Below are 25315 nucleotides of genomic sequence, written 5' to 3'. Positions count from 1 at the left end.
TGCTTTACCCGCGTTATATCCAAATTCGTGTTATATTGGGGGGTGGTATATCGAGGTAGCAGTATATATAAGAAAACATTCTCTCACAGGCTAAAATTCAAGAGCACTGACATGACATTTAACTAACTCCAAGACAAAAGTTTATAATAAAACAGACTTGAAAACCCATCATGAAAGTTTACCAGCCCAGGGACAAAAATCTATTTACCCATTCTTCCCAGATTGATGAAGACACTGGGAAATACAAATATTTTATTTTCCTGCCAGAAAGTTACTCAGCGAGGTGCATAGAGCTTTGGAAGCATGTAATAAGTGTAATTATCCTTTATAAATGCAAGAAAAACTGAATTACATTTATATTTTATAAATGGATCCAGTAAAACCACCTTGATGAGCAGCAGAGAGTGTTTTTTGCAGCGTAGATTGAGTGATGCAGTATCAGTGTAGACATGTTGGTTGGTTATGTCACTCTGATTGGCCTCCAGGAGGTGTCTCACAATGCCCACTTTGATCAGCAGTTTGAACTCCACTGCACTGAAGGTACACAGATATGTGCCCCTCACCCGTTTAAAGGCCTGGGAATTTTTGAAATTCCTCTTTCCCCTTTGCTCGGCGTGCACAGTTCACACAGCATCTTCGCAACTGACCATGCTGGCTTTCCGCAGCAGCAGTGGTGAGCTGCAGCCGGTTCCCACCGGTTCGCGAGAACCGGTTGTTAAATTTAGAAGCCTGTTTAGAACCGGTTGTCCTGCGAGGGACAACTAGTTCCAAAAGGGCTTTTAAATTTAACAAAAGCTCTAGCAGCTCCCTACCCTTCCCCCGGCCCCAGCTCACCTCACTCCGCCTCTGCCTCCTCTTCTGAACACTCCTCGGGCTTCTCCTCCCTCTCTCCAGCTTCCCGCGAATCAGCTGTTCGCGTGGGAAGCCTGGGAGGGCTGAGAAGGAAGCAGCGTTTTCCACCAGGTGAGCTGGGGCTGGGGGGCGGGGCGCCAGCGGGAGGAGGGCTCCAGGCGCTGCGCCGCTCGACGAGGTCGCGGCTGGACCTGGGGGCCGGGCGGCGCGGCTCCTGCCCGGCCCCCGGGTCTGGCCCCGACTTCGGCCGGGCGGCGCGGTAAGGGAGCAGGGAGGGGGTGTTGGATAGAGGGCAGGGGAGTTGAGGGGGTGGATTAGTGTCGGAGCGGTCAGAGGGCAGGGAACGGGGATTGAACAGGGGCAAGGGTCCCGGGGAGGCAGTCAGGAAGGAGCAGGGGTTGGATGGGGCGGTGGAGGGCAGTTAGGGGGTAGGGATTCCAGGGACAGTCAGGGGACAGAGAGAAGGGGTGGTTGGATGGGGTAGGGGTCCCGGGGTGCCATCAGGAATGAGAGAAGGGGTTGGATGGGGTGGCAGGGGGCAGTCAGGGGACAGGGAAGGGGGTTGGATGGGGCAGGAGTCACCGGGGGGGCATGACCCCCTCGTGGGGTGAGGAGGAGGGAACCGGTTGTTAATATTTTGGCAGCTCATCACTGCGCAGCAGACACTCTCCTGCGTGGCGCACACCAGAGCTGTGGGTTCTGTCGAGTATATGGGAAGAGGAGGCAGTGTAGTCGCAGCTTCACACCAGCCATAAGAATTTCGATGACTGCTGATTGCTAGTGGCATGCACGCAAAGGGGTACAAGAAGAACACACAGGAGGAGCTGAGCCAGGTGTATCGGGAGGCCAACTGTCACTTTGGTGCAGTGCTGAAGACATGCCTCTTTTATAAGGAGCTGTATGCAGTCCTTGGTGGCAACTCCACCTCCACTGCCATGAGTCCCGAGGGTACTTTGGGGGGACTGGAGGCAGTGGCCAGCACATTCAACCCAGGTGAGAAAGTGGTGGACGAGGAAGTGTAGCTGAAGGATGATGTAGCGCACACTGAAGGATCATCAGGTGGCTCGGTGAGTCAGGACCTCTTCTACACTCCGGGGGGGTCTAGCCAGTCCCAGCGCTCTGGTGTGCAGGATGGAGGCAGCTCCAGTAAGTGCTCATTTTGCTTTGATACTGCACGGTTAGAGGAAATTGAGCTCATTTACTCTGTTATATGGTACGGGAGGGATAAGATTCAGAAATTAACAGAGCCTGTCCAGCGGTCCTCTTTGTCATATCCCCTGTTTGACCAAAAGTTTGTGTTTTATCCTGTTATTAAACTTGAGTCTTTGAAATAAAATGAGTCTCTTTATTTGTGACATACGTACATGCATCACTCAGTGCTTACACAGTGGTTATAGGTAGGAATATAGGCAAGGAACTCTTTGCAATTAATTAATGCTCAGGAAGCTAGCGCTATGGGGTAATTCAAAGCAACAAGTGAACATCGCCTGGCTGAATGCATCACATAAAGACACATTACTGGGAATCATTGTCAAAATGCTCCTTCAAAGCCTCCCTGATTTGAATAGCCTCCTGCTGTGCCCCTCTAATTTCTTTTGTATCTGGCTGCTCAGAAACAGCAGCCAGCTGATCAGCCTCAGCGGGGAAAATTTCCCCCTTCGATTTGCAAATATTATGCAGAGTAAAGCAGATTGCAATGACTATTGAAATATTTTCCTCATTGGGGGTTAACTGGCTAAAAGGACAGCACCGGTGACCTTTTAATCAGCCAAAGGCACATTTAGCAGTCATTCAGCACCTGCTGAGCCTGTTGTTGAAACGCTCCTTGCTGCTGTCCAGGTTCCTGGTGTTAGGGTTTCCTGAGCTATGAGAGCAAAGGGTAGGTGGGGTCACCCACAGTGATCCTTGGAATTTCCAGGGCCGGTGCAACCCATTAGGCGACCTAGGCGGTCGCCTAGGGCGCAACATTTGGGGGGTGGCATTTTGGGGGCAGGACCTTCCGCCACCTCTGTTGGGGGTGGCATTTCTGGGGCGAGACCTTCCGCCGCCTAGGCGGCAAAAAAGCTGGCGGCGCTCCTGGGTATTTCCACATTCCCCCACTGGAATCTTCTGTTCTGGAAAGAAAATCCCAGTATGCAGCTTGCTATACAATCCAGTGTTCCTAAAGATGGTGCATCATGCACCTTCCCTGATCACCCTACATTTGTGTCAGTGAAACAGCTCTGGTGATCCACCAGCACCTTCAAGACCATGGAGTAGTAGCCCTTTCGGTTGATGTTTTCGGTCACAAGATGGTTGGGAGCCAAAATTGGGGTATGCATTCCATCTATCACCTGACTGTAAGCCAAGTAATATAATTTTGTCCAGTCAGTCAGCCAATAGAAATAGTTTTATTCTTTCAGACTCCTTTCTGTTTCTGATACTTGGTCCTCCATCTTGCTAACAGTACACATTAGAACTAGTAGTATTGGCACTATTGCTTAACATTATATATACAGTATATAACTTTTTTGGCAAGATGGTGGGTATGCTCCAAGTTCTTACTACTGTTCCAAACCAAACAAACAAAATGAAAGCTAAGAATAACAAGTGTTGTAATAGGGTACCACTCATTTATGGTTTAGGAGGATCACTTTTCTTTAGCCAGTACTACCTCATTGAAGGAACAATACCTGTGGCATTGGGTGGTGGTGTAGGCTTTGGGAAAACTTCAGACTGCAAATCTGCTTTTCGGTCCAAGACTGGAGTTCAGTATGTGAGCTAGAGCTAACCTTACTCCTCATAGGGTGTTGGCTCAGAGTAATTATGGCTAGTGGCTCCCTGAGATCCTGGAGAGCAGGGATTGATCTGAATTATAGTTCTTCCTAAAGCTATCGTGCAACCACGGGGTCTGTGCTATGCCCTGGCTTTTAAGCAGTCTCTTAGAGGTACCCATTCAGTGTGAAGGATGAAGATCTATTTGAAATTACTGGACAAAACAGAACTGTAGGTTTGGATTAAGAAAGAATACATGTAAGTAGAATTAGAGGAGAGACTGGTGCATAAGGAAAAAGTAATACTTGAAATATAATAAAGGGTTCAGTAACTTTTTTTTTCTTGGATGGGTTTAACCAGTGTGTGTGGAGGTTAGAGGGATTTTTTCACAAATCCTACTCTGCCTTGTTTCTCCCCTGTTCTCCTCCTCCCTGTCCATTTTAGATGTAATGACTTCTGTGGCGAAAAGTACAGACTGAGATAGTGGAGTTGTTAAAATGTTCTAAATACAGTTGTCCTATGGCTTGCTTCTATTCCTGCATGATCGTGGGATTCTGAAAGATTTGACTGAAAAAAAGACAATGTAGAATAGAAAAGTCTGGATGTGCTGTTCATGTTGGGTAAATTTTCCAGTCCATGCGTTCAGGGCAAATTTGTCTGTCGAGACTTTTGTGTGTTTGTTACATGCACACAAATTTTATTTATTTATATGCTGAATACCTTTCTCCACATGTTTTGTGCTAGTGATTTGAAAGTATTTATAATTTTTCCATAATACATAATTTATACATACATAGTATTAATAGTCCAAGAACTAATAAAAAATATCAGCACTGCATCTCCAGATAAAATACCATTTGGTAGTTGAGAAAAATATAAAATCTCTAATAACTTACATTATTGTATGACTCATGTCTAAAAATAAAAACCATATGTCCTGCAAAATATAATTTCTCTTGGAAAAGATATTTTGTCAAGACTTGCTAATTTCTGCTAGTTAAAATACCAACTAATCAAGTTTAATGATGACCATATCTACTTTGCACCATCATCTTCTTGGCTATTGATGCAGTCCTTTAGACACACTTCTTTGAAAACTCTCTCTTGATCTTGTTTTATTTTAAAAATGAATATTAGATCTGAGCTGTATTGCATCTTGTTTTGGTTATTCATTCAAAATATTATAATCAAAAATGAAGGTATAATTTCACTAAAGGGTAAAGGATTCTTTTCTTCCATGCTCTTGGATGGTAGGGACCAAGATTTTGAAAGGGCTGTCCTTTTAAAATCTTGACTATGGTGTTTCCAAATAGCCCCTCCCCCTTTATTTCTGTGTAAACCTGGACTAATTTTGAGGTAATACTGCAGGTAATAAGCAGTCTGTCAACCTCAGTTATTTTTCTGCCACTGATTTGGCATGTGATCTTGGTCAAGTCAGTTTGTCTGGGCCTCAGTATTTTATCTGTAAAATGTATACAACTAATCTTTATAAGTACTTAGCTTCTCTAATGAAAGGAACTATATAAGGGCATGATGTATTTTTGCAGTGCTAGTGTTTGGGATTCTCCCCCTACCTTCCCCTCCTGCATTCTGTCTTGCAGGTTTGGGATGGCTCTTCATACTGTGATAATAAAAGAAAATGTCTCCTAAGGTTTGGGTGCCTTTGGGATAAGGAGGGCTAGGTGCAAAGGTGATGCAAGGGAGCACAGTTAGGACTCATTCCTTAGCTCAGTGGAGGAAAGGGAAATTTCCTTATTCTCTTCAGATCCTTTCTGGAGAAGCTGGATATCCTCCTTACAAAAGCATTTAAGTTTTTGTTGGGGAGTGGGGGAAGAGGAGGGATAAATACAACTTTAATGGATTTCTAGCTGTAACTCTAGTATGGCTTTGAAGCGTGGCTGCTCACACCTGTGCTAGGCTAACCTAGATACTCAGCACTATCACTCGAGTTAATGCAGGAGAGAAGGTATTCCTAGGAAGAGAACACAAGGGGCAAGGGCCGTTATTGGTTGTGATGGTGTGTGACTAGATAGTCTTATCTCATTTGTTTATCTGTGTGGTTCACATGGCTCCCATCACCAGAGTATCTGAATGCGTCTCTAATATTTATTAACAGAAATAACAAAACTGTCTCTTAGCTCATTTTTTAGTTATTTTTCTATTTTGCTCCAAGGCTGAGAAGGATGTGTGAAGTCATGAGAACGTATGTGGGCAGCGGGAGGGGAAGGGAGCAGAATTGCATAGAGTTCTCAAAGCAGTAAGCTCCAAGTTACATATTTATATCTTCTCAGTGCGTGGGTTCCATAATCTAGTCCAGGACCAATGAAGGTTTTGTTTTGTACATATAAGCCCCATTAGCTGATAAGTTTGTGGTTCCACTGAATGTAGGTCCCTCATGGTTGCAGAGGGTGAGGCAGTCTCTCAAGCAGGTAGGGATACTCCCATGTAGAATTTTGAATGTTGGTTCAGTGACCTCAAACTGGACTCTGTTTAGTGGGGAGGTCAGTGCAGAGCACCAGATTATGTGCTCTCACACCTGTGCTCCTGGACACTTTTATGCAGATGGGACACTTGTTTTGTACAAGTTGAAGCCGTTTCCAGGTGTAGGGCTTCATTTCTAGATATGAGTTGCAATAATCAAGCCTTGGAAGCTGTGGCCATATGTGAGTCTGATAGAATTGGGTACACTCTTCTGGCAACTTGCAGCTGCAAGTGGGAATTCCCACTGTGAAGCCTGTTTTGGACATCCAGTAGCACTGTGGAGTCCAACAATTGTGGGCTGCAAACTGATATAGCAATGTGAGGGAGGATGTTGTTTTCTGGTTCTGTTCTTGGTGTCCCCTTAGGCCTTCCTACATTTGGGCTCTGCATGGCAGTTGTCAAAACATGCTGCAACAAAGCGATACTGCACAGCTTGCTGGAGATAAGGGGAGTTTGCTGAAGAACACAAACAGGACTGTTTTCTAGATGCAGAGGATAATGCTGGCTTTTTATCAAGTAGCATATACGTTCTGGGGAGGAGGAAAACATAATTTCTCCCAGGGATGATCTAATATTTCACCAGTTGTGAAAAAATGGCTATGGCTGTCCCTTTTGACTTGGCGTATGCCTAGGAAAATGCAAGACAGTGATTCTAAAATTCTCAGAAGAGATGTACCTGTAGATAAGGTGACAGGATCCATTCAACCCTCTCCTGGACAAGAGGGTGCTGGTATGCTATCTCCCTCATATTACCCCAGTTGTCTAAGGTAGCTTACAGAAATTAAGGCCTGTTTTTTAGTGTACACGCACCTACAAGCCAAAGGTCTTTTAGTGATAGGTTATTTTAAAAATAAAGGGATTTCATCAGTAAGGTTCAAGTGCATCCTCTGAGCACTCCGACAGATCAAAGCAAGTTCGCTATAATGCGGTTTCACCTATAGCGCGGTAAGATTTTTTTGGCTCCCGAGGACAAAGTTATATCGAGGTAGAGGTGTATTCAGAAGTCATGAGTCAAGCCCTGCAAAATCCTAAGAAATGAAAAATAAACGGTGGATTCTTTTTATTTACATTCTGATTTTGAGCTTTTTAGGGTTCACGTTTTAAAGCTGTCTTTTGCAACCATGAGTGTTAGAAACTTAGTTGTTTTTTTTTAAATGGAAGCAGCGATTTTCACTTAATTGCTTGACTCCAAGAACTTGAATTTAAGAGAAGCAGCAGGTATAACAATCACACTACATCATGAAAGTTGGCAACACTGTGATGGCATTTACTGGTTCTTTTTAAGATGACATTAGTTGGGGAGATGAAGAAAAATTTTAATTTTTGGTGCAAGTATACTCATTATAAGGTCTTTTGACAGATGTATGATTTTGAACTAGGCACATACACATTTAACTCAAGGCTTTCATATATATTTCATAGAAACACAAGAACTGTAGGTGAAATGTTTGTTTTAATGTACCCTCTGGAAGAAAATTTATAATCTTTTGCTAATGTTTTCTTTCAACAAATTGTTTGTCTTCTTCTAGCACTTAGTGGAATTTTCTCCTTAATGGAAGATTATAATGTAGTTTTATCATATTGTACACTTTTTTTTGATCTGGGTTTTTCTTCTTACACTAACCTGTGGAGAACTATGCTGTTGCTCATATCTTGATTCTAGTCACTTTCGCTGCTGCCAACAGTGTTCTGAATACAGCTGCCTAGAATTCAGAATTTCCAATTTGTGGGAAATTTCAAAATTTGGTTTTGTTCTGATTTAGACCAAAACCAAATATTTCAAAATTTCCCTTGAACTGTAAATTGTGGAAATATATGGTGGTTTTGAAACAAAAAAATCTCTGAAGGGCCTGGCAGCTGCTGAGTGAAATTGACATTGTCACTTTTGCCACTGCCTACCCTTGAGGAGTAGTTGGTTTTTTTTTCTTCTTCCCTGGAACAGCTAGGTGTGGGGCACCATTTGGCAGTGGGGAGCCAGCTGACCGTGGTCTGGAAGCCCTAATTCATGCCATGAACCCAGGATACCCTAGGCCCCAGCAGCTTGCTAAGTAAGCTGTCAAAAAAAGCAGGTAGGATGGAACTCTGCCTGTGGTTCTACATAAGTTTGTTTGAACTCAGTAGGGTTCTGTGAAACATTTTGGTTTCATATTGGTATTTTCTGATGAAACCCGGTTCTGAATAGCAGCAGTGAAACTAACAAAAATCTGTTTCTCTGTGCTGCTACTTACCAAATATACAGCAGCATCTGAGTCACTAGAACTGCCTGCCTGCACACCTAGAAAGACTGTACTGCATCACTTTTTGGAAAATGAAGTTAATTTTTTGCAAAAATTTGCACAAAAAAGGCGGGGAGGGATAGCTCAGTGGCTTGAGCATTGGCCTGCTAAACCCAGACTTGTTAGTTCAATCCTTGAGGGGGCCACATAGGGATCTGGGGCAAAATCAGTACTTGGTCCTGCTAGTGAAGGCAGGGGGCTGGACTCGATGACCTTTCAAGGTCTCTTCCAGTTCTATGAGATAGGTATATCACCATATATTTAAACTAAGCAATAAACTCACCAGGGGAAATTTCTATTAATCACTAGAAGTTGGATTAATATATTTTTAAAGTTAATTGAACTTCTTTAAAACTAAAACTATTTTTCCAGAGGTCGCATGGTTTTGCATTAGGAGAGATGCCCGTACTTTGAGGACATCCTTTTCTTGCAGGGAAGGAAAAGGTAGAAGCCTGCTTTTATGTAAACAAAAGGAAGAAGATTAGTTTTGTGATCAAAAGCTGGGAAAGCTCTCTTTAGATAGTCAAGTGAAAAATGTGTCGTCATTCCTATCTGATAGAATTACTTGTTTTTAAAATGAAAGTTTATTCTCCTGAGGTATAACAGGCTAATGTTGCACTGTTTCTTCTGTCTTGAGATTACACCTTCTAGTACTGGAGACTGTCACCTTGTAATTGTACTCAGTGTCTGTCTCCAACAATGTTTGACAAAAGTTCTATCTGCAGAACAGTGAGGCAGAGTAGATAGTGCTATGAATATGTATGCCTTACTCTCTGCTGCAAGTGCAGTTTCCTTCTAATCAAGTAGGCTCTTTATGTAGAATCTAGCAAAGCTGTGATGCGTTTGTGAACTCTAATCCAGGCCCTTGTATCAGATTTTACAAGATTGCTATGACCTGAAGTTCTCACAAAGAGGATGTCAATGCTATGCTCTCAATCAGCAGACTTTTCACTGTTTTTTCTTGAGATGAGGGTACATGGACTTTTGTCTCTTCATTGCAACAGGATGATTCATTCTTCTGTTGATTATTTCTGAGCAGGTGTTGAAATCCTACAGGAAGATGCCAAATTGAGCCTTCCTAACTCCATTTGGGAGGCATTGCTCATTAACCTGACCTGGATATAAGGAAGGCAACAGTAGTCCTTTGGTCAGGATAACCTGGTTAAGCAGGCTGTAATAGTCCAGTGTTGGGGCCGTGCCCTCTCAGGGGCCGTCGGGAGCCAGGCCGCCTCACTACACGGCCCAAATCAGTCTCCGGGTTCGGAAGGTCTCGGGGTTCGGCCCCTCAGGCAGGGGCTGAACAGAAGGCACACGGTCACTGCAATGAGCCCCCAGCCCTCAGTCAGGGCGGGGCAGCAAACACTAGTTCTAGGCTCAGATCCTTCCTGCAGGCTGAGCACCAAGAAAGTCAATAAGTCCCGGCCCTCAGTCAGGGCGGGGCAGCAAACCCGTTCTAAGCTCCGGTCCTTGCAGCCGGAGCTGAGCAATCACAGAGTCAGTAAGCCCAAGTCCTAGCTCAGGGCGGGCACCAAACTTAGTACGGGGTTTAGGGCTCCGGTCCTTGCCTTGGGAGCTGAGCAATAGCAACAGTCTCAGAGCTCAGGCCCTTGTTGCAGGGGCTGAGCTACAGCAACAGTTCCGGAAGCCCAGGCCCTTAGTCAGGGCGGGGCAACAAACAATAGTTCAAGGCTCAGGTCCTTGTAGCAGGAGCTGAGCTGTAACAATAGTTCAGGAAGCCCAGGCCCTTAGTCAGGGCGGGGCAACAAACAATAGTTCAAGGCTCAGGTCCTTGTAGCAGGAGCTGAGCTGTAATAATAGTTCAGGAAGCCCAGGTAAGTGCAGGCTTTTCTGCCTGAACGCTGGTAGGAGGGGGAGTCTGCCACCCGTGAGTGGGGTGGCAGGGGGGACACAGGCCCACCCACTCCACTGTGTCCCAGCCCGGGGCCCTAGCAGCGGCGTGGATCCGCTGCAGTCAGTGGGGATCCTGGCCGCAACACACTGACATGGGCACGTTGGTGCCCTCAGCCGGACAGGGGTCGGCTACCCCCGGGCTACACTCCATCTCCCCCTCCTCGGGTACCTGCTCATCGCTGGGCTCGGCAGCGGGGTCCCACACCATGGGCTCCTCGGCGCGCTGAAGGCGGTCTAGGTCGAGCTGCTCCTCCGGACTTGGGTCAGGGGTACGCTCGGGCCGCTCCTCAGGGTACCGGGCTCGGGGCAGGCTCGGCCAGTCCACCTCGGGGTACAAGGCTCGAGGGAGGCTCGGTCGGTCCACGTCAGGATACCTGGCTCGAGGGAGGCTCTGTCCGTCCACGTCAGGGTACCGGGCTCGGGGCAGGCTCGGTCCAGCAGGAGCCCGCTCAGGAGCGTCTGTCCTCTCCGGCCGCTGGGCTCCAACTGAGCGCTGAGGCCGGGCTTTTATACTTCCTGTCCCGCCCCTTGACTTCCGGGGGGCGGGAACAGGTGGCGGTGGCTCCGCCCACTGAGGTGGCTGTTCCGGTTCCTCTCTCTCAGGGGCCGTCGGGAGCCAGGCCGCCTCACTACAAGGCCTATGAGAGGAATAAGAACAGCCAAGTGTGGGGAGGTTTTGGGTTGGAGTCTGTTTTATGGTTGAAACATAAGTGGTAAATTTCAACATCAGGTGATGGCTGTTCTGGAGCAGGGTGGAAATGTGAATATCACTTGCTCATATTCATCCCTTACAAGGTAGTGGAAAGGAGGATTGATTACAGTCTAAATTCTAGGTAGGAAATTTTACTCAAGTTGGAATTTGCCCCTTTCATATATTTTTCTTAATCTCATTTGTCATTAGTTTGTGCAAGAACCAGTTCAGACACCCTGTTAAACAAATATAGGATGAAGGGTCAAATCCCCAGTTCTTCAAATTGAGTTTAGTGAAACCAAATTATTTGCACAATGGTATCCGTACAAGCGTTTCATTTACTGGTTTGGTAGCAGAGGCAGCTCTGAGCAGTTCCCTGCCAAACTCCCTAGCTGTAATTACCTTTGAGGAAAAAGACAAAGAACAGTACATAAATAATGGGGCACTGTCAGAACTGAAAAGCATAAAATGAGACTTCTCCAACCCCTTTTAAGAACAACTGAATTTAAAGTATTTCATTGATAGCACAATTCCCCCTCTCCCCCCAATCCCTTTACACGTCCAGAATATGGGCTAAAGTGGTCTTCAGTTGTTACTTGATTGTCTGGGTTAGTGTCTCTGTTGCACCATCCTTCGGCTCTTATGAGCCAGCAGGAGACTGAAGATGATAGATTTCTCATGCTAAGAGCAGGAATCGTGATTATTTCAATTCCTTGCCTTTGGAGAATAGAATTGGCAATAAGAGGGGAGAGGTGCTACAAAGTGTTTGTAACTGACACCATCAAACTCATTATCCTTGGCTTTTTGTTTTTGTGGTTGTTCCAGTCTATAAACTGGGCTTGTCAGACTTTTACTTACCTTACTTCGGAGGGCTATGTTTCTCATTTTAAAATACTTCAATGCCTCTTTTGTGAGTAGAGGAAGGGAGGGGGAAGAACACTGTCCATTTAAAACTTCCAAAAAATTGCCTATGTAATTAAAGCATATTGTAAACTTTTTAAAAATTAATTGTCATATTTTCCTATTTGCAGAAAGGGAGATTTTAAGTTTAATGCATGCAAAAAACCAACAGCAACAACAACAACAAAATCTTCTGCACATTCCATCTAATAGGTAGCAAACTAGAATTCTTATAAAGCAATGATAGAGTGCATGCAGGGAATATATGCCTGTTCTTTTTTTTACTACTAGCTGTTGTTCACTATTAGCAATGATGAAGAAAAGGTGGCTTCTAAATCTGGGTATTTAATGCAAATAGTATTCTCTTGCATAAGCTGCATAGCTACAGAACATCACACGCTGTCATTAAAACTGTGACTCACAGCATTCAACAGAAGGTGTGTTTCAAGCCTTAAAAGTACAAATAGAATTATTGCAGTCTGATAGCCTGCAGTGGAAAAATACTTCAGCTACCAATACAGTATTACATACTATCGTGTAACTTGTCATGCATATATTTTTGCCTTAACCTTCCCTCACTCCCCCCTCCCACAAAAAATACCCTCATCATATGAGCAAACAGGTGCGTTTTTTTTCTAAACTCACTAGCATTCTGAATAGTTAAAGAAGTGGATGCAAATAAATGTATTTAACATCCTGGGTCTTGAAGAGTATCTCAAAGTGAAGCTTTTGGCACAATAAATAAGAGATTTTAAGATTTTTTTTCCAATTCAACAAGCTACATATAAAAACAGTTTTTAATTAAAAAAAAACACCACCACCTACTATATTAGGGCTTCCTTTCAATGTATATTTTTATATTCAAAAGGAAACGCTACTCTTTATTTGGTAAGAGGAAAAATACCTACAGTGATTCTCACCTTGAAAGCTATTAAAAACCTGAGCAAAGATTTTATATATATATAATATATATAAAATATGGATTTTATGAGGTCTGAGTAGATTTTTATGTATATAATATATATGAAAGCTTATAACAGATCCCAACCCAAAACCTTCTCCCCATGGTTGGCTGTTCTTGTTCCTCTCATAGCACAGCTTAACCAGACTCTAGGTTATCCTGACGAAAGGACTACTCCTGCCTTCCTTATATGCAGGGCAGGTTAATGAACACCACCTACTAAAGTGAGTTAGGAAGGATTAATTGGCATCTTTTTATAATAATAAAAACCAAATCAACGAACAAAGTTTCTAGCAGTGGCTAAAAGTCCTCAACCATTCTTAAATCAGCGGGTATCTTATCTTGACAAGAAAGATGGCTGTATTATTAGGAAAGAAGATATTCTCAAGTACAATCCAGCAAACCTAATAATAATTCTTCACTATCTTCTTATGGCTTTGCTGAGTGAGTAGAACGCTAATAATTGTGCAAGGATAACAGAGGAAACTAGGTATTAGACCCTGCTAGTGATCTATGTTAGGAACAGGAAAGAGATTGTATTTTTAGCCATACTGTGTCACTGAGAAACAATAACAATCTCATGCATAAATTTGTTGTTTTCCTAGTTGGTGGCATATCCTTTTTTTTTTTTTTTTTGGCTTTGCATTTTGTTATGCATAATGGGTAGACTCTAACACTGTATAATTACTGTCTTGCATAGATTAGATGAAGCTGCGTGTGTGAATTTTTGCCACTCATAGATTTAGCTTCTTGGTGGTTTTAAGATTTGGATTTTTTTTAACGTATTCTCTGTTTAGCTTAAAATGTAATATTTAACAAATACTTTTTCTGAGGGACCTCCTTTTGAAGGTTCTTGTCTCTGGGCCTAATTATGCAGTCTTTTAATATGTTTAGGGCTGATTCTGTTCGCCAATAATAATCTAATTTATAGTGATGTTTATAGGGTAATTTTGTGGGATATATATTAAGCTTTTGTGAAATTCATCTGTCTCTCTCTGCTTTGACTCATTGTTGAGACCATATTGTAGCCACCATGTTTTGCATCCCATTTTGTACAACTTGTGGCCTAGCTTGAATAGGAGAAAGAGAATGGTAGTTGATTCTTGTTTTGAAGTGCAAAAGCCATTCATGATGGAATTTCCAAAGAGAATCCCACCACTTCATGTAAGTAAAGCTTGTGAAATAATCTCTAATCAATTCTTTCCTCCACTCATTTGACAAACACTGCAAACTATTCTTTTCTTCAGCTTCTGGCTTCTCCCCTGGTGTTCATCTGCTGCAGCCTAATGGCTAAACAGCTCCTTCGGTGGTAAGTAAAGGGTTCATATCCCTTGACAGAAATTGATTGGGAGTATAAATTCTATAAACTCTTTAGCCATCAGCACATCTCCTTAGAAGTTATGGTGTTCTCTTTTATTCTCTGGGGAAATTACTTATACAACAGTGACAAGATGTAGTAAGCAAAGGGAAAAGTGAATTAAATGACTTATCTGCATTATACTTCTCATAAGCTACACTAGATGGTTACATACTTTATAGCTTCTGTAGCCCCCCTTTCCCCTCTCCCTGTGTGCCACCGTCCCAGTCCCCTATATTTCAGGGACTCACTGCAACTCTTCCACCTCCTCCCTCTTTCCAGGAGCTCTGTATATTGATCTCTCTCCCTCCATCCTTCATGCTAGGGGCTCCTAGTAGCCTTCTATTTCACTCTCACTCCCACGCTTTGTAGTCAATTATTTCTTTTCATTCTGTGTGGGAGATCAGTCATTCAGGGGTCAATGTTTTAATATTCATTGGGATGATGGGCAGAACTGATATGGGATGACGGTGGTATATGGTTAACTGGTGTCACCAACCAGTTCTTTGCTTTATAGATAGCAGAATCTGTTAATGAGATGCCAGGGGCTCTGTGTCCCCCATATCCTCCCTCTGTTTTTCCATAGGATTCCATCCATTGATGCCCAGAACATTCCCTGGATTGATAGTTGCTGTGTTCAGAAGTTATTGCATTATATTTCAGCGGACAAGCAGAAAAATGCCAAGTTGAGTGTGGGGCAGAAGCGGCGGAAGTGCCCTGAAAGTGTGTGTTGGGGGGCACAGGTGCCCAAACCATGGCCCTGCAACCCCTGCCCTCATGCTGCCCATTTCCCCCGAGGTCCCGCCCTCACACCGTCTCTTCTCTCCAAGCCCCTGCTCTCATACTGCCCTTTCCCTGAAGGCCCTGCTCCTGTGCCGCCCCTTCCCCCCAAGGTCCTGCCCCTGTTTGCTCCTCTTTGCCCCTTTTCCCCCATCACTTGCCCTTACCGCCAGTAAAAATGGGAGGGCCATCGCCCCCCAGCTCCCCTGTTCTATCGCCCCTGGTGTGGGGCCTTACTTCTCTTAGACTGAGAATGCCTCATTGAGTTGGCTAATTACAGAGGGATAAAAATAAAAGTGAATAGCTTACATTCCTAAATGCCATCCTTTCCTTTATTTCTCGTTTTGTAATAAGTCTGTCAGCGTTTCTTGCTGTTTACATGCTAACTCCCTTTTTCCAGGACCTGTTTTTCGAGTCTCTCTTCTCAGTAATTTGCATATCTAGCAATGCCTTTCTTGTCATGTGCAGCTCAGGTATTAGAGTCCATGGTTTCATTAATGCTTAGACATAAGTCTTTAATTAGCAGTAATATTTGGGAGGAACACCATATATCTGTCTCCTAAATCCATCTGGAAGTTTTCCACAGCTGCCTTGTCTCCCAAGCTGGTATGTCAAAAACCCAAGTAACTTCCATTTTTTAAAATCTGATCTCTCATTGTTCATTTCTATAAGAGCTAGCTCATGCCCTCTAGCTGGATAGAGCCAGGTCTGGTCTACATTCGACATTCTGGGTGGTATAGTATTGTCATGTAGAGGGGTGTGTGGTTCTTCTTTAACATCACTTTTTTATACCTGCAAAAAGAGTGCTTTTGCCAGTATACATTCTTTTGTTCAGAGAACTGCTTTATAAGCTCTCTTGCTGTTATAATTTGCATGTACACTTGCAGGGTTTGCTGGTATAGCTACACCAACAAACCCTCTTTGGTGTAGAGAAGGCCTCAGTTTTCATCTCTGATGAATATGCAGATATCTAGGATGTGATCCTTAAATTATGGTGAGAGAAAGTAATAAAAAATAAATAAATAAACTGACAGACCTTAGATCCTCTGTCACAATTCCTTGAAAAGCTATCTTTCTTTTGTCTTAGTCATCCCAGAGGCTGGCATTTGTGCCAGTCCATGATTTAGCCAAAACTCCTCTTTATTACTACAACCCTACCCCTGCAGATGAAGCAAATCGCTTGCCTAATGCTTTCATTTTGGTTCAGCCCCCCGCCCCTCAAATTTTTTTTTACTTCACTTCAAATTCAGGTTTCCCCTACAGCACTTCAATCAATGCAGTGTCACTGGCACAGCAAGTTGATCTCAAACATGACACTCTTGTATTGCAGTAGCACCCAGAGATCTCTAGTGCAGAGCAAAGGAGTGTTCCTGCATGTGATGGGGTGTCCATACAAGGCCTGAAGGGATAAATGAGGCCAATTAATCTTAGGCTGCACCTGGAGGAAACCTAGGAAGTGCTAGGGCCTGATTGCAGGTGAAATACAGCTGGGGATAGGAGCTGGGCAGGATCTATAAATAGAGGAAGTTGGCAGGCTGGCAGAAGAAACCTGCAGTCACACTCCCTGATGCAAGAGCAGGAAAACCAGAGAGTGGTCCAGGGAAGGGGCAGTAAGGGCTGGGAGAATAAAAGCTCAGAGCTGTTGGGTTGAGGGTCCCTGGACTGGAAGCCAGTGCAGAGGGTGGGTGTAGGTTTCCCTACCAGCCACTGGGGGAGTGGCACAGGCAGTGGGGAGCGGACTGCTTGGGACTGTTTGCTTCAAAGGACTTGCGATACCTCAGATACCTCAGAAGGAGGGCGAGAACTTTGATATGACTTGGCTGGAGGGCTAAGCTATGAAGAGGAAAGCACTGCAGCTCCAGGAGCATGAGGCTGGGAAGTGAGAGAGTAGAATGATGGACTGAGTAACTGCAGGAAGGGGTGTCCAACCAGATGGCAGAGCTAATTCCCTAGATGAGCCACAAATAGGTGCCATCGAGAGGTGAATAGAGCAGACTCTGTCACGCTGTGCCAAAGGGCTTAAAATCTAATTAAAGACAAACCCCAAGAAGTGTATGTAACAAACAATGGAAAGGAACAGGAGAGGGAGGATGAGGGTTACAGTGATAACTAGGCATTGTAATCATGTGTTTCCTAATGCACAACTAGATCATTTAGAGTCAATTATTCTTGTAAGAAATAAAATACACCTTCTTCTTTGAGTGCTTGCTCTTATCAATTCCAATTAGATGTGCGCGCGCTGCGTGCACAATCGTCAGAGGATTTTTTACCCTAGCAACACTTGGTGGGTCGGCTGAGGCGCCCCCTGGAGTGGCGCCCTTATGGTGCCGATATATGCCCCTGCCGACCCAGTGCCCTCTCAGTTCCTTCTTACCGCCCGAGATGGTTGTTGGAACTGTGGAGCGCGGCTTAGTTGATCGCCACTTCCCTAGCTCTTAGCATGTTTATACTTGTAGATAGTTTTTATAGAGTTGTTAGTAGTTTCTAGTTGTAGTTAATAGTAGTTGTTGTTGTTGTTAGTATACATAGTAATTGGGGGTAAGGGGCTTCTCCCCTTCCCTCCCTCCCGGTACCTGGGCTCATGCCTAGGTCTCCAGGTTTCAAACTGTGCTCAGCCTGCCTTAAGCCAATGCCTACGGGAGATCCCCATGACTCCTGTTTGAAGTGCCTGGAGGAATCCTATCAATCAGATAGGTGCCGCATTTGTAAGGCATTCAAGCCTCGGACTAAAAAGGAGTGGGACTTTCAGTTGAAGCAGCTCCTTATGGAAGAGGCACTTAGCCCAATGTCCTCAGCTCCGCGTTGAGACCCGGCGCCGACCCCATCAGTCCAAACTGTGCCTCTGGCACCGGAAACAACAGCTTTGTGACCCAGTACCGGCAAAGACTCCCAGCATCGGACGTCTCTGGCACCACTACCAGCACGGTACTGCTCGCTGTCTCCGGTACCCAAGAAGCAGCACAAGCAACCTGCTGCTCCTGTGCAGTTGCTGGCACTGCCTGTGCCTGCCTTGGAGCAGTGTCTCATGCTGGACCACCTTGCGAAGGCTCCAACTCTGGCACTGTCAATTCCAGCGCCACAAGTGCCGCTGAGACCAGTGCACGTAAGCTCCCCGGTGTGTACCACGGTTGAGCTCGGCCTACCTTCCACGCTGGTGACTTCCCATGGCACGTGACCTGATTGCACTCACCAAGCTGGTACCGTCACAACCTTCGGTACTGCCGGTGCAGGCTGTTCCCTTGAAAGGAAAGCCCTCCATGGTGTGCTCTCCGTTGCAAAGTGAGACGGGACGGTGCCGATCCCGGTCCCAATTCTGGTCATGGTCCCAATCCAGATGCTGGTCTCGTCCACGGCACTGCTCGCAGTCCCGGCACCGATCACCATCTCAGCGCCAGTTGCACTCGTGGCGCCGCCCCACCTCACAAAAATCTTCTTCCTGGTACAGTCGGTACCGGTCCAGCTCTCGGCACTGATCCCGGTGTCGATCTGCTCGGAGTCGATCCCGGCATTGCTCCGCCCGTAGATCTTCATTGAGATCCAGATCTGCCTCCCAGCACTGATACGACAGTCGGTCCTGATCCAGGTCGCGGTACTGCTCAAGACCATGGCACCGATCTCCATCTCCGCAGCGCGGGGCGACAATGCAGGACAGTGTGACCCGGCATGAGCGATCGGCTCCACCTTGGCCGTCCCACCCCAACTCAAGGTTGTCCTAAGCAGAAAGTGGCTACCACGTCCATGACCAGGACGCAGACAGTGTTAGCCAATGGCACGACGAGGGGCAGGATCCTGCTTGGGGACCCCCACAATGGTCCTTTTGGACCCCTTGGGCATACCATCAGGCCCAAGGTGTCCCCTCGGGGCTTCTTGCTCTGCCCACTCAGAACCCTGGGCCCCAGAGGCCACTGTCAGTTGCTTCCCCCCCCAGGGGGCTCGAAGGCAACGGCCCTACCCTAGCTTAGGCCAATGCCCCTAGCATGGTGGACCTAGGGCAGCCGGACCCCCCCACAGCAAGACTTGCCCCAGGACCCTTTAGTCCTTGGTGTATCCTCCTCGTCTTCACATGAGGAGGCAGTGGTGGGTACGTCCTCCTCTGGCCCCCCACCTATAGACCTCCGTGCACACCAAGACTTGCTTCGCAGGGTGGCACAAAACATGGACCTCAAGGTGGTGGAGGTCAAGGATTTGGTAGTGGACATTTTATCTGCCGATACCCCGACACGTATAGCCCTGCTGTGTATTCGGACCATCCAGGCTAATGCCAATATGATCTGGCAATCTCCGGCGTCTATTCCTCCCACTGCCAAGGGGATGGAGAGGAAGTACTTGGTCCCCTCCAAAGACTGTGAGTACTTGTAATATTCACCCCCAACTGTGCTCCCTCGTTGTACAGTCCGTTAATGAGAGGGAAAGACATGGCCAACAAGCTCCCACTCCTAAATCCGAGGACGCTAGACTCCTGGATTTATTCGGCCGCAAGATCTATTCTGCTGGCGGCCTACAACTCAGAGTGGCTAACCAGCAGGCCCTCTTGAGTCGCTATAATTATAATACCTGGAACTTGATGGGAAAGTTCAGAGCTTATTTCTCAGGAGTCCAGGGAGGAGTTTGGGACCTTACTAGAGGAGGGCAAGAAAGTAGCCAGGACATCTTCGCAGGCCTCAATAGATGGAGCTGACTCGGCAGCTAGGACTCTAGCCTCGGGCATAGCTATGCGCCGCTTTTCGTGGCTGCAGGTCTCCGGTCTCCCACTGGAACTGCAGCAAACTATTCAGGACCTGCCCTTTGATGGCCATAGTCTATTTTCAGACAAAACTGACTCCAGAGTCTGAAGGATAACCGGGCCATCATGCGTTCATTGGGCATGCATATCCCGGTGACGCAACATAGGCCCTTCTGACCTCAGCCACAGCGCACCTACACTAACCCCCGGCCGAGACAGGACTTCTCTAGAAGACGCGGCCGAGGTGGTAGGAGGAGATAATCTGGTCCTCAGACGGGCCAGAACCAGGGTCCCCCCAAACCATCGGCAGGGCCCAAACAAAACTTTTGAAGGTGCGCCCGAGGGCGGAGCACCAGTGTCCTTCCAGGATCCTTCCCCACCTTTCACCAACTGCCTCTCCTATTTCCTCCCTGCGTGGTCCCGCATAACGACAGACCGCTGGGTCCTACGTACAGTGGAAAGTGGATGCCGCCTTCAATTTTTGTTCCCTCTTTCCCACCCTCCCTCCTTGTCCCTCTTCAGGGACCCTCTCACAAGCAACTCCTCCTGCAGGAGGTGAAAACACTCCTAACTATCGGAGCTATAGAGGAGGTTCCAAAGGAACCGAGGGGCAGGGGTTTTTACTCCCGCTACTTTCTAATCCCCAAGGCAAAGGGGGGACTACGGCCCATTCTGGACCTGCGTGGACTCAACAAATTCATGGATCCAAGTGTTTCCGTACCTTGAAAACTGGCTCATTCGGGGTCACTCCAAGGTCCAGGTGCAATCTCATGTTCAGTTCACCATGAGCTTGTTCAGACAGCTGGGCCTGCTGCTCAATGTCGAAAAGTCCACTTTGCAGCTGACCCAAAGAATAGACTTCATCGGAGCAGTCCTGGATTCAAATTTCACCCGTGTGTGCCTACCGCACGCCTGCTTCCAGTCCATGGCGAGCATTATCCACGGCCTCCAAAGCTTCCCGACCTTGACAGCATGCATGTGCCTCAGTCTACTGGGACACATGGCATCTTGCACCTTCGTGACCAGACATGCCAGACTGCGCCTCCGTCCACTTCAGGCCTGGCTCTCATCCGTGTACCGCCCAGGCCGGGACAATATAGACACAGTGCTCATGGTACCGACGGAAATCTTATCCCATCTGGTGGCTGAACCCCAACTCTGTATGTGAAGGGATGCCATTCCATACCCCGCAGCCCTCCCGGGTCTTAACCACGGACGCATCATCTCTGGGCTGGGGCACTCACCTCACGGACCTTCACACACAGGTCCTTTGGTCCACACAAGAGAGATCCCTGCACATCAACGTACGGGAACTGAGAGCAGTACGCCTGGCGTGTCAGGTGTTCCGCAAACACCTTCAGGGCAGCTGTGTTGCAGTTTTCACAGACAACGCAACCGCCATGTTTTATATCAACAAACAAGGGGGAACGCGATCATTCCTCCCTCTGTCAGGAAGCCATTCGCCTGTGGGAATTCTGCATAGCCCACTTGATCAACCTGGTGGCGTCGTTTCTCCCAGGAGTCCAAAACACCTTGGCAGATCGCCTCAGCAGATCCTTTCTGGCTCACGAGTGGTCGATTTGCCCGGACGTTATCCATTCTGTTTTCCGGAAGTGGGGGTTTCCCCACATAGACCTTTTCACCTCTTGCGAGAATCAGAAGTGCCAGGTCTTCTGCTCTCTCCAGTGGCGCTCCCTGGGTTCCCTATTGGACGCCTTTCTGATACCGTGGAAAGACCACCTGTACTACGCCTTTCCTCCATTCCCATTAGTCCACAAGGTCCTTCTCAAGTTGCGCAGAGTCAAGGCCCGGGGCTCAGACTCTCCCCCTGTGCAGCCTTCATGTTTGGCCAGTTTGTCCACTGATCCCCATTCTCTGCATCCCACCAAGAGAAAGTTGTCTGTGTCTCTGTTCTGATGAGAAGAAATTGGCTTCCTCCTCACGCTGTGAGGCACAGCCCTCCAGGACTCTATCCGCTGTGAGGTCAGATTCTTCAACATCTTCCGATGGGACATGGCTTCGTGGCCCATCCAAGAACCTCCAGCTCAAAACAACGATCTAAAGACCCTAACCAGGCTGACCTACAGCCCTCAGAACTGTCCCTTGGTTTTGGAGACCAAGATAAACCGGCTGCAGGAGCTAAGGCACCCACAAAACCATTGGCACCTGCATCCTTTTCAGCACTGAGCAAGTCCTCAGCACCATCTAAACCACTGGCACTGAGCAAATCATCAGAACCGACCAAGTCTCTAGCTCTACCTGCTGGCTGCTCAGGGGAATGCATCTCTCCTTCAGCAATGAATCATACACTGGCACTGATGATGCTTCTTCCTCCTCCACTGGAATTCATATACCCGAAAGACCTGCTTGTATCTGATGCTTCTGAGTCATCTCTTCTCAGGCACGAGCTTCCACCACTCCCACCCTCCTCGGTGGACTCATGACATTCCTCCCTTTCTCCTCTGAGGCTGGCACCTCCCTTCCCTAGCAACAAGGAGGGCTCCATCACACCTTCTTATTCAAGATAGGCTCCAAGATTTTATCTATGCATCCTCACTATTTGGAATCCACATCCAGACCACAGTCCTGGTACGGACCACCCTGGATGCAACCACACATTCCACTTCCTCCATAGTGGCCATATTGGGACCCTTGGGCCATGTACAAGGCACAATTTGGGAAATCTCCCATGGAGCAAAGCCGGAGACCTACACCTCTCCCTTCTCCATAGGTCTTTTGCCTGCCAGAAACCAAATCCCCACCAGTACCGGTTGAGGAAGAAGAACAAGAGGCGGAAGCTCCACCAACACAACATTTCTCTTCTTCTTCCCCGATGAAGCTATCATGCCTCCATCTTCTATGGCTGCTGATTGATTAATTCCTGAAAGTGCCTGAAGTCTTCTGCAGGATTGCAGGCTCCCTCTAGATTCCTTTTGGAGGAAGTTTAAATATCAGCAGCATAAACTAGTTGATACTCTCCGCCCATTCTCTTCCTCCAAAATGTGCTACCTATCAACGAGGTGCTTCTTGAGCCCAAGAAAGTGCACCAGCAGACCCCGGCGTCCATCCCTCTGACCTGCAAACATGCACACAAAAAATATTGTTCCAGTGAAGGGTGTGGAATTTCTGTTCTCGCAGCCCACCCCAAATTCTCTGGTAGTTAATGTGGTGCAAGAGAGGCTAACAATACCAATCTCGTTCTAATAATTAAGACAGAGACTGGGAATGCTTAGATTTATTCAGACGCAAGGCTTATTAATCTGCCATGCTCCAATTTCAAATATCTAATTATGAAGCTCTTATGGCTAAGTATAACTATCTTAACTACTCCAAATTAGAAGAACTCTGCCATAACCTTTCTAAGGCCAAGAAAACAATTTCAGATGCTAATATCTGAGGGACATCTCTTGGCCTGTACTGCCCTACAAACCTTGTTAGACTCTGCGGGCACTGCCGCCTGCTCTATCGCAACTGCTCTGGTCATGAGATGTGCATCATGGAGGTATAAACTACGGTGGAAGACTTACCTTTTGAGGGCCACAAGTGTTCATGGAGCATACGAATGATTCCCTGCATTCTCTAAAAGACTCCTGAAGAACTCTCTGCTCTCTCAGCATTTTACATGCAAGCACCAAAGAGATGTCTGGGGAAGTATTATCTCCCCCCACAATCCCAACCACTGAAGTACACTGCTCAATGGCACTATGACACCCAGTGTCGAAGACACAGGCCCTCTGTCAAATGTAGACAGCCCACTCCTCCAGGGGCCTCCTCTCATGCACCCCCAGCCAAGCAACAATTTTGAAGGTGTAGTCGAGGCCCTGAGAAGACTCCCTCTCTTCCAGTCATTCCAACCATCTTCAATACTCCACCTGTTTGGTGACTAATTTAGCTCCATTTCATCCATCATGTAGACTAATCACCCTGGACAAGTGGGTTCTAGAGATAGGATACTCCATCCCCTTCCTCTGACTATCCTGCCCTGCCACGCTGTTCCCTGTCCCTCTTCAGGGACCCCCTCACAATTTATTTCTCCCCACAGAGTTTATCTTCTCCAACTGGGTGCCATAGAACTGGTTCCTTTCCAACACGGGGGATGGGATTTCTACTCCCATTATTTCTGATCCAAAGGAAATCCGGCAACCCATCCTGCACCTTTGAAATCTAAACATGTTTGTCAAACTGCAACACTTCAAGATGGTTACCTTCTTCATCTTTATCCTAGCACTTGAACGGGGGGGGGGGAGGGATGACTGTTTCTCAGCCTTCGACCTCCAAGACTTCAACATCACAATACACCCTGCTCAGAGACAGTTTCTCCAGTTTACCATGGGCACTGATTACTCGCAGTGCTGACTCAGTACTCAGACTGTCAGTGGCCCTGTGTGTATTCTCCAAAGTCCTTGCAGTAGTCGCTGCCTATGTCAAGAAAAAAGACATCATCATCCTTCCATACTTAGATGACTGTCTCCTCAACGCTTAATCTGAAACAGATGCTCTTTGCACTGTCCGGGTGACAATGGACCTTTTCATGAACCTTCCCCTCTGCATGAACTTGAACAAGTCTACTTTAACGCCAGTACAACACCTGGAGTTCATCGGCACACAACTAGGTGCCATACAAGCCAGGGCCTTCTTTCCACCTCACAGATTCTTGACTATAGTGGATCTTGTATCCATGATACGACCCTGCCCTCAGATCTCTACCAGAATGTGTATCTAGCTATTAGGCCACATGGCAGCAGACACATTGGTGGTAAATCATGCATGGTTACACATGCAGTGTCTTCAGGCATGGCTTCGTATAGTATATGTCCCTCACAAACATAGCCTCCACAAAATGTTATTCATGATGATGAGGGTTAAGGACTCATTACTATGGTGGATGCAGCCCAAGAATGTCTGCATCGGGGTTGCTTTCCTTCGACCAGTTCTGACAATGATTCTCACAACCAATGCCTCATTGATTGGTTGGGGAGCGCACCTTCCCAGTCAGGGCAGGTGGTCCTTAACTGAATCCACCCTACACATAAAATTCCTAGAACTACAAGCAGTTCACAATGCCTGCTGACATTTCTTTCTGCTACTCAAACATTGCACTATCAGAGTCATGGTGGACAATATCGCCTGCATGTTTTGTATCAACAGGCATTGTGGAATGAGGTCCCATTCCTTATGTTTGGAGGCACTGAAATTATGGAACTGGTGTATCTGACACAACATCACCATCTCAGCCACATACTTTCCTGAACACCATTGTGGACTCATTGAGCCGGAGATTCTCCCACGGCCACAAGTAGTAACTGGATATGTGAATCCTTCTGCTCATTTTCAGCTGATGGGGATTCCCTACCAAAGATCTTTTGCCACTCCACAAAATGCCTACTGCCCTCCATTCTGGTCAAGAGTGGGACTGCAACTTGAATCTCTGGGAGATGCATTCCTCATCACATGGGATGCACCACTTTCTTCTCTCCCTTCCCCCTTCTGTTTTGAATACTCTGCAAGATACAGGAGGACCGAGCTCACGTCATCCTTATAGCTCTAATATGGCCGTGACAGTTCTGGTATACGTGCAAATGGTGTATGATGGAATGCTGGCTGATCTCTCTCCATCCAATGCTGTGGC

At 46.6% G+C, this 25315-nt stretch overlaps 1 protein-coding gene across 4 annotated transcripts in view; it reads left to right on the top strand.

The window, feature by feature from the left end:
• The window catches only part of CDKL5 (cyclin dependent kinase like 5), a 212252-nt gene that overhangs the window by 44155 nt on the left and 142782 nt on the right, over positions 1 to 25315 (top strand). Inside the window, exon 1 of one of the 4 annotated variants that reach the window (XM_045017635.1) lies at positions 8118 to 8156. The exons of the other annotated variants lie outside the window; for them this stretch is intronic. The gene's annotated coding sequence lies outside the window, so the exon portion shown is untranslated. Of the gene's footprint in view, positions 1 to 8117; positions 8157 to 25315 lie in introns of those variants that run through there. 4 annotated transcript variants of the gene reach the window in all.

This window comes from Mauremys mutica, chromosome 1 (genome assembly GCF_020497125.1).
Source record: "Mauremys mutica isolate MM-2020 ecotype Southern chromosome 1, ASM2049712v1, whole genome shotgun sequence".
Lineage (NCBI taxonomy): Eukaryota > Metazoa > Chordata > Testudines > Geoemydidae > Mauremys > Mauremys mutica.
The sequence above is the reverse complement of the archived record's forward strand: the minus strand, read 5'-3'. Positions and strand labels throughout refer to the sequence as shown.